Genomic DNA, 9810 nt, shown 5'->3' on the forward strand with positions numbered 1-9810 from the left:
AGACACACATGACTGACTCTGAGCATGATAAACTGAAGAGAGAGTGGGTGGGTCAAGTGTACTATTCATCGTTCACCTCTCGGGCAAGAGGGGTGGCCATACTCATTAATGAGCATTGCCCCTTTTCAGATACAACCTCAGACTAAAGACAAAAAGGGTAGGTTTGTGATCATTCAAGGTTTCATTAACAATGAGCCCATTACCATTGTGAATGTGTATGGGCCTAACTATGATGATCCTACATTTTTACCAATACATCTTTTTGAAGTTTAACGTGCCCATCATCAGAGATAATAATGGCAGGGGATTTTAACTTGATACTGGACCCTTCCAGTGATAGATCTTCCTCTAATAGTATCAACCTCACACAGGCAGCTAAAATGTTAAAATCAGAAATGAAAGATTTTGGACTTTTGTAGACTTATGGATATTTCACAACCAAAAGGTTAAAGAATACTCATTTTACTCCCCTGTCCATAACAGTTACTGTAGAATTGACTCTTTTTTTTTTTATTCCTGCAGCCAAGGGAAGTTTAACTACTGGGTGTAAGTATTTACCAAGATGTATATCAGATCATTCTGCCCTGCTGGTTCCAGTACCAGTCAGTAAATCCCCCAAGAAGATGGAGGTTTGGCAGATAATTACTCAATAATCACACATTTGTAACATTTCTGAACACTCATATCGACATTTTTATTTATTTATTTCAGAAATAACAACTCTGTCCCCTTTAATTGTATTGGAAGCTCTCCTTGCATATCTGATGGGACAAATAATAATATCCTTTAGTTCAGGTGATGGTAAGATGTATAAAGTTCAAGTAGGCTTGTTGGAGAAAGAAATTAGAGATCTGGAAAAATGAACACAGTGTAACATTTGACGACTCAACTCTACAAAAATTATACTCAAATCTGACGACCCACAAAGTGAATGGACTATAACGCCCTGACGACCCACAAAGTGAATGGACTATAACACCCTGACGACCCACAAAGTGAATGGACTATAACACCCTGACGACCCACAAAGTGAATGGGCTATAACACCCTGACGACCCACAAAGTGAATGGGCTATAACACCCTGACGACCCACAAAGTGAATGGACTATAACACCCTGACGACCCACAAAGCGGAAAACGCTCTTAGGAGAACAAAGCAAAACTACTACGAACATGGAGATAGAGCAGGAAAGTTGCTTGCTTGGCAGATGAGGAGAGAGGAAGCTAGTAGACTTATTAGCTTTATTATTAAGCTGCCCAACGACACAGTTGTTCACAGTCCTGAGGAAATTAATCTAGTCTTTAGGGAGTTTTATGAAACATTGTACAAGTCTGAAGGGGATGCCCCTGCCTTAATGCATGAGTTTTTGAACAAACTCAATTTACAAACTGATGAGGATAGAGCACTTGGAGAAAGAGATTACATCCGAGGAAATTAGGGAATCCATTTTCAACCCAGCTGGGGGAAATTCACCAGGATTAGATGGAATCCCTATTGAATTCTATCAATCCTTTTTACCCAAACTAATTCGAGCCTCTTTGCAGTATGTTTAATTATGCCAAAGAGACAGAAAAGCTCCCAGACACACTTGAACTGGTACTGATTAGAGTTTTCTTAAAACCTGGGAAAGATCCTCTGCTTTGTGGGTCGTATAGACCAATATCTCTATTGAACACTTCATATAAGTGTTAAGGGAATTTTTATCAATGATGACTAATTATGTATACATTTCATTCAGGACTGACTAATCAGAATACTATTATGTTACTGTATATGTACTAATCAGAATACTAGTATGTTGCTGTATATGTATGAGTTTTCTTTCTTGATCCCAGTACTGAATATAATGTGTGTGAATGTGGTCAAGAGTTAGAACAATGACTGTCTGTTCCTTGGTAGAAATGAATGAACAATATCTTCAGACTGGCTAGAATGCTTATCTACACGAGAAGACCTTGGCTCGTAAATGATATTAAATTGGTAGGGAGACGGATGTGGGAAGGCTTGAGATACAGCCTTTGTACTGGAACGGAGATGGCACGGGTTGGTGTTGGAACTAATGATGTCATTTTCAGTTTATAACCTGTGGTGAACTGTATCGTATTCAGTACTCTCATGAATAAACTCTGCTGATTGACTTTAAGACTGGGCTCTGTCCATTATTATAGAATAAGGGTCTTACAAATCCTCATGAATTGACAGAGTGTTTAATTTTAATTGGGTATTAAAACATAGAGCAATTTCATTCCTGTAACAAATTGGTCCTTCGAACCGGGATCTAAATATCCGTCTCTGCCATCTGGAGGTCGTACGCCGGAAAAATCATGCACGAGCGGGTCTGGTCCCGTTAGTTAAGACCTGGCCTCTGAATTGAGGTTAAAAAACAGGCCGGTATACACCCCAGAAGACAGGGACGGTGACTAGATCAAACGAACACTGCTTTTCCCAGTCGGCAGCAGGTCAGTAGCCTTTATTCTCGAATTTGGGAGGGATTATTTGGGATATTTTTGATTAAATGTTATAAAGGAGTTTGGATTTAATCAATGATAGGTGCTTGAATATTCTGAACAAATACAACGGGTTTCTACCTTGGGTTTTAACCAAAATCGATAGGAAGGAAACAGGTCTGAAATTGACCTGTGGTAAGGTGCACTACCATAAATAAACTAGAGCTTAATAAATCCTGGTTTTGCAAGCCGGAAGGTTATTAAGGAGAGATATAGTACGCATTGGGGAATTTGGACGCTTGTTCCGTACAAATAGGATAGCCATTAATTCAAAAAACATACCTAAATAAAGTTTGAACCTGAGTAGTCTATCTGTATATGGGAAGTAGTCTGACTATGAAGAAGTAGCAGATAGATATATATAAAACAGGTGAGGATAAATTAGGCTTGGTGAGAAGGCAGGGTAATTCTAGGCAAACAGAATAATTGAAACCTGTACAATTCTGAAAGAAATTCATATCTACGAGATGAGGTTAATTTAGTCTAGAGTAGTGAGATATGAGATATTAACGTTGAAAGTCCCAAGGAGAATATCCTACGGGGCAAATGTAATGTCCGATCAAAAGTCATCTATAGATGTGGTTTCCAGGAAGGAGAAATACATACTGATTATCCTTAAAGAGACACACACATAGTCAGACAGAAAAGCAACTAGACTAGATAAGGTTCTTCCTGACTTTGGCTGATATAAACCAAACAGGCTTTTGTAAGAAACCGCTCATCCCCTGATAATATCAGAAGATTATTTAATATTATGTGGAGTATGACCAAGATCCTGTAGTGGAGGCTTCTTTAGACGAGGAAAAAGATTTTGACTGCATAGAATGGAACTACCTGTTTTGAAGTTTTACAGAGGATGAATATTGGACCTCAGTATGTAGATCTGATTAGATGACTGTCCAGTAGCTCAGATGGAAATTATTCCTCACAGTTCTCCCGATCACGTGGCACAAGACAGGGTTGTCCCGCTAGTCCGCTCCTTTTTTCATTGGCTATAGAGCCACTGGCAGAAGCTTTTAGATCTCATCTCATCCATCCATGGTGTTCGTATAGGTGGGCGTGAACATCTGGTCTCGCCAAATGCTGATTACATTTTGCTTTACCTCACTAAACCAGAAATTTCACTCCGAGCATTAGTTGACATCCTGGAAGAATATGGGACATTTTCAAGATGTAAAATAAACCTATTGAAGAGTATAATTATGCCTTTTAACAGGGCAGCTATGCAGAACCCAATCTTAGAGCAGCCATTTTCTTGGAGACCTTAGAAAATGACCTCTTGGATTGCAAATTCCTTCTGAAAATTATTAAGACTTTAAGACTTATCAACTGAACTATACTCCACTTCTTAAAAAGGTTGGGGAAGAATTGGATAGATTCTTGTACCTTTTTCAAACCTTGCCCTTTCCTATTCCCAAGGTTTAAAAAAAACAACTTAATGGGAAGGTTTCTTCATTTATGTGGAAAGGGAACCCCCCCAGAGTGCAACTCACAACTTTATACAAACCATACTCAGAAGGAGGACTCACTCTACCTGACTTCCAGTTGTATTACTGGGCATCTCAGTTAAAGGCTGTGTGGGTATGGCAAAATACAACAACAAGTTCACCCTCTTGGAGACAGATAGAGGAGGAGTGTCTGACCCCTGTTACATTGGCATCTATACCTTGTATTAGCCCACCTAAAGCTTTGCTAGGTCTCATAAACAACCCTTTCATTAAAAACACTTTAAATATATCGATTGAATTCTGTGAACAAACAGAAGGGCTTAGATCTATATATGAACAAACACCTTTCTATAATAACCCCATGTTACCCAAAGCCCTGAGAGATGGTATTACATTTGGTAATCTCTATAGAGAAGGTGAACTAATATCCTTTCAACAACTGGCATCTTATTTTCCGTTACCTCAAACTAATTTATTCAAGTCCCTACAGGTTAGGCACTATATTGCCACTCAGCAGAGAGGTAAGGATTCAGCCCATGAGTAAATCTACACCTGATACACATGAGTAAATCTACACCTGATACACCTGAGTAAATCTACACCTGATAAACATGAGTAAATCTACACCTGATACACATGAGTAAATCTACACCTGATACACCTGAGTAAATCTACACCTGATACACCTGAGTAAATCTACACCTGATACACATGAGTAAATCTACACCTGATACACATGAGTACATCTACACCTGATACACCTGAGTAAATCTACACCTGATACACCTGAGTAAATCTACACCTGATACACCTGAGTAAATCTACACCTGATAAACATGAGTAAATCTACACCTGATACACCTGAGTAAATCTACACCTGATAAACATGAGTAAATCTACACCTGATACACCTGAGTAAATCTACACCTGATACACATGAGTAAATCTACACCTGATACACATGAGTAAATCTACACCTGATACACATGAGTAAATCTGCACCTGATACACATGAGTAAATCTACACCTGATACACATGAGTAAATCTACACCTGATACACATGAGTAAATCTACACCTGATACACCTGAGTAAATCTACACCTGATACACCTGAGTAAATCTACACCTGATACACCTGAGTAAATCTACACCTGATACACATGAGTAAATCTACACCTGATACACCTGAGTAAATCTACACCTGATACACCTGAGTAAATCTACACCTGATACACATGAGTAAATCTACACCTGATACACATGAGTACATCTACACCTGATACACATGAGTAAATCTACACCTGATACACATGAGTAAATCTACACCTGATACACCTGAGTAAATCTACACCTGATAAACTGTGACTGGGGAAGAAAGGGGCAAAAGGTTTTCATTTCTTACATGAACTCTAGTCTTCAAGCTCTGTTGGGGAATGATGAACCTCTGAAAGCTTGCATGAAGTGGCAGGATGACCTTGGTCTCATTTTTTAGGATGAGAAAATGGGAAAGCTCTTTTTAGATGCTCAGCGTCTTTCATTTAACACAAGGCATGAGTTGATGCGATTCAATATTTTACATCGGGTCTACTTTACACCAGAGAGACTGTATATGATCAATTATAAATATTCAACATTTTGCCCAAGGTGGTAGTAGACACACTTACAGTGGGGCAAAAAGTATTTAGTCAGCCACCAATTGTGCAAGTTCTCCCACTTAAAAAGATGAGAGAGGCCTGTAATTTTCAATATAGGGGCACTTCAACTATTACAGAAAAAAATTGAAAAAAAATCCAGAAAATCACATTGTAGGATTTTTAATGAATTTATTTGCAAATTATGGTGGTAAATAAGTATTTGGTCAATAACAAAAGTTTATCTCAATACTTTGTTATATACCCTTTGTTGGCAATGACAGAGGTCAAACGTTTTCTGTAAGTCTTCACAAGGTTTTCACACACTGTTGCTGGTATTTTGGCTCATTCCTCCATGCAGATCTCCTCTAGAGCAGTGATGTTTTGGGGCTGTTGCTGGGCAACACAGACTTTCAACTCCCTCCAAAGATTCTCTATGGGGTTGAGATCTGGAGACTGGCTAGGCCACTCCAGGACCTTGAAATGGGAGAACTTGCACAATTGGTGGCTGACTAAATACTTTTTTTGCCCCACTGTATGCATCTTTCTGCCCTGCCCTGAACTAAGCAATTATTGGAAAGACATTATTCAGATCTTATCACAGGTTACTAATATGACGGTACCACTAGATCCTTCCCTTATTCTTCTTGGAGTTGTCTCTGTTCTACCAGTAAAATATGGGTAGCAAAACCAGATTCATTCAATTGGCCGTCATAGCAGCCAATAAATGCACAGCTACGGAAGAGTGACACTCCGTCAAGCAAGCAGATGTGGCTAAAATACCTATTCCATCTGAATTTAAAAAAATGTTTTTTTAATAATGTACAATTGACATAAGAAACCCTTTCAATTTACTGATGTCTGTAGTGACTTTCCGCAGTTTCTAGAGTCGTCACCTTAGCTGCCTCATTATTACTTTCTTCATTAATGTATTATTTGTTTTGCGTCTACTCATTTATTTTCTAGCATTGAATGTGAAGGTCATTCTGTTTCTTTTTTGTTGTTGTTAATCATTGAAGCTAATACCAGTGGAGGGGGGTGTTCATGTGTTGGGGAGGGAAGAGTTTTGCATAATGTGCTCCCATGAAGCATAGTGTTTTGTGTAGATTGAAGGAATAACTGTTTCATATTTTGCTGATTTTGTTAAATTATTTTTTTAAATGCTGATAAATATATTGTATAATATGTTGTGAATGTAATGTTTTTAAAATGTATAACTGCCTTAATTTTGCTGGACCCCAGGAAGAGTAGCTGCTGCCTTGGCAGGAACTAATGGGGATCCATAATAAAACCCCAGGAAGAGTAGCTGCTGCCTTGGCAGGAACTAATGGGGATCCATAATAAACCACAGGAAGAGTAGCTACTGCCTTGGCAGGAACTAATGGGGATCCATAATAAACCCCAGGAAGAGTAGCTGCTGCCTTGGCAGGAACTAATGGGGATCCATAATAAACCCCAGGAAGAGTAGCTGCTGCCTTGGCAGGAACTAATGGGGATCCATAATAAACCCCAGGAAGAGTAGCTGCTGCCTTGGCAGGAAGCAATGGGGATCCATAATAAACCCCAGGAAGAGTAGCTGCTGCCTTGGCAGGAAGCAATGGGGAGCCATAATAAATACAAATGTACTGGCCCGTACGCACTACCCTCTGTAGCGCCTTGCAGTCGAATGCCAAGCAGGTGCCATACCAAGCAGTGATGCAGCCAGTCAAGATGCTCTCAATGGTGCAGCTGTATAACTTTGGCCCATGCCAAAACATTTCAGCCTCCTGAGGGGGAATAGGTGTTGTCGTACCCTCTTCACGACTGTGTTGGTGTGTTTGGACCATGATAGATCCTTAATGATGTGGACACCGAGGAACTTGAAGCTCTTGACTCACTCCACTACAGCCCCGTCGATATGGATTGAGGCGTGCCCGGCCCCCTGGGTCCTGATGTCCACGATCAGCTCCTTTGTCCTGCTGATGTTGAGGGAGAGGTTGTTGTACTGGCACCACACTGCCAGGTCTCTGACCTCCCTATACAGTTGAAGTCAGAAGTTTACATACACCTTAGCCAAATACATTTAAACTCAGTTTTTCACAATTCCTGACATTTAATCCAAATAAAAATTCCCTGTCTTATGTCAGTTAGGATCACCACTTTATTTTAAGAATGTGCAATGTCAGAATAATAGTAGAGGGAATGGTTTATTTCAGCTTATTTCTTTCATTCCGAGTGGGTCAGAAGTTTACAAACACTCAATTAGTATTTGGTAGCATTGGCTTTAAATTGTTTAACTTTGATCAAACATTTTGGGTAGCCTTCCACAAGCTTCCCACAATAAGTTGAGTGAATTTTGCCCCATTCCTCCTGACAGAGCTGGTGTAACTAAGTCAGGTTTGTAGGCCTCCTTGCTCCCATACATGCTTTTTCAGTTCTGCCCACACATTTTCTATACGATTGAGGTCAGAGCTTTGTGATGGCCACTCCAATACCTTGACTTTGTTGTCCTTAAGCCATTTTTCCACAACTTTGGAAGTACAGTGCCTTGCGAAAGTATTCGGCCCCCTTGAACTTTGCGACCTTTTGCCACATTTCAGGCTTCAAACATAAAGATATAAAACTGTATTTTTTTGTGAAGAATCAACAACACGTGGGACACAATCATGAAGTGGAACGACATTTATTGGATATTTCAAACTTTTTTAACAAATCAAAAACTGAAAAATTGGGCGTGCAAAATTATTCAGCCCCCTTAAGTTAATACTTTGTAGCGCCACCTTTTGCTGCGATTACAGCTGTAAGTCGCTTGGTGTATGTCTCTATCAGTTTTGCACATCGAGAGACTGACATTTTTTCCCATTCCTCCTTGCAAAACAGCTCGAGCTCAGTGAGGTTGGATGGAGAGCATTTGTGAACAGCAGTTTTCAGTTCTTTCCACAGATTCTCGATTGGATTCAGGTCTGGACTTTGACTTGGCCATTCTAACACCTGGATATGTTTATTTTTGAACCATTCCATTGTAGATTTTGCTTTATGTTTTGGATCATTGTCTTGTTGGAAGACAAATCTCCGTCCCAGTCTCAGGTCTTTTGCAGACTCCATCAGGTTTTCTTCCAGAATGGTCCTGTATTTGGTTCCATTCATCTTCCCATCAATTTTAACCATCTTCCCAGTCCCTGCTGAAGAAAAGCAGGCCCAAACCATGATGCTGCCACCACCATGTTTGACAGTGCATTATTACTTTCTTCATTAATGTATTATTTGTTTTGCGTCTACTCATTTATTTTCTAGCATTGAATGTGAAGGTCATTCTGTTTCTTTTTTGTTGTTGTTAATCATTGAAGCTAATACCAGTGGAGGGGGGTGTTCATGTGTTGGGGAGGGAAGAGTTTTGCATAATGTGCTCCCATGAAGCATAGTGTTTTGTGTAGATTGAAGGAATAACTGTTTCATATTTTGCTGATTTTGTTAAATTATTTTTTTAAATGCTGATAAATATATTGTATAATATGTTGTGAATGTAATGTTTTTAAAATGTATAACTGCCTTAATTTTGCTGGACCCCAGGAAGAGTAGCTGCTGCCTTGGCAGGAACTAATGGGGATCCATAATAAACCCCAGAAAGAGTAGCTGCTGCCTTGGCAGGAACTAATGGGGATCCATAATAAACCACAGGAAGAGTAGCTACTGCCTTGGCAGGAACTAATGGGGATCCATAATAAACCCCAGGAAGAGTAGCTGCTGCCTTGGCAGGAACTAATGGGGATCCATAATAAACCCCAGAAAGAGTAGCTGCTGCCTTGGCAGGAACTAATGGGGATCCATAATAAACCACAGGAAGAGTAGCTACTGCCTTGGCAGGAACTAATGGGGATCCATAATAAACCCCAGGAAGAGTAGCTGCTGCCTTGGCAGGAACTAATGGGGATCCATAATAAACCCCAGGAAGAGTAGCTGCTGCCTTGGCAGGAACTAATGGGGATCCATAATAAAACCCCAGGAAGAGTAGCTGCTGCCTTGGCAGGAACTAATGGGGATCCATAATAAAACCCCAGGAAGAGTAGCTGCTGCCTTGGCAGGAACTAATGGGGATCCATAATAAACCACAGGAAGAGTAGCTGCTGCCTTGGCAGGAACTAATGGGGATCCATAATAAACCCCAGGAAGAGTAGCTGCTGCCTTGGCAGGAACTAATGGGGATCCATAATAAACCCCAGGAAGAGTAGCTGCTGCATTGGC

This window comes from Oncorhynchus mykiss, chromosome 5, assembly GCF_013265735.2.
Source record: "Oncorhynchus mykiss isolate Arlee chromosome 5, USDA_OmykA_1.1, whole genome shotgun sequence".
In the NCBI taxonomy this organism is placed as follows: Eukaryota; Metazoa; Chordata; class Actinopteri; order Salmoniformes; family Salmonidae; genus Oncorhynchus; species Oncorhynchus mykiss.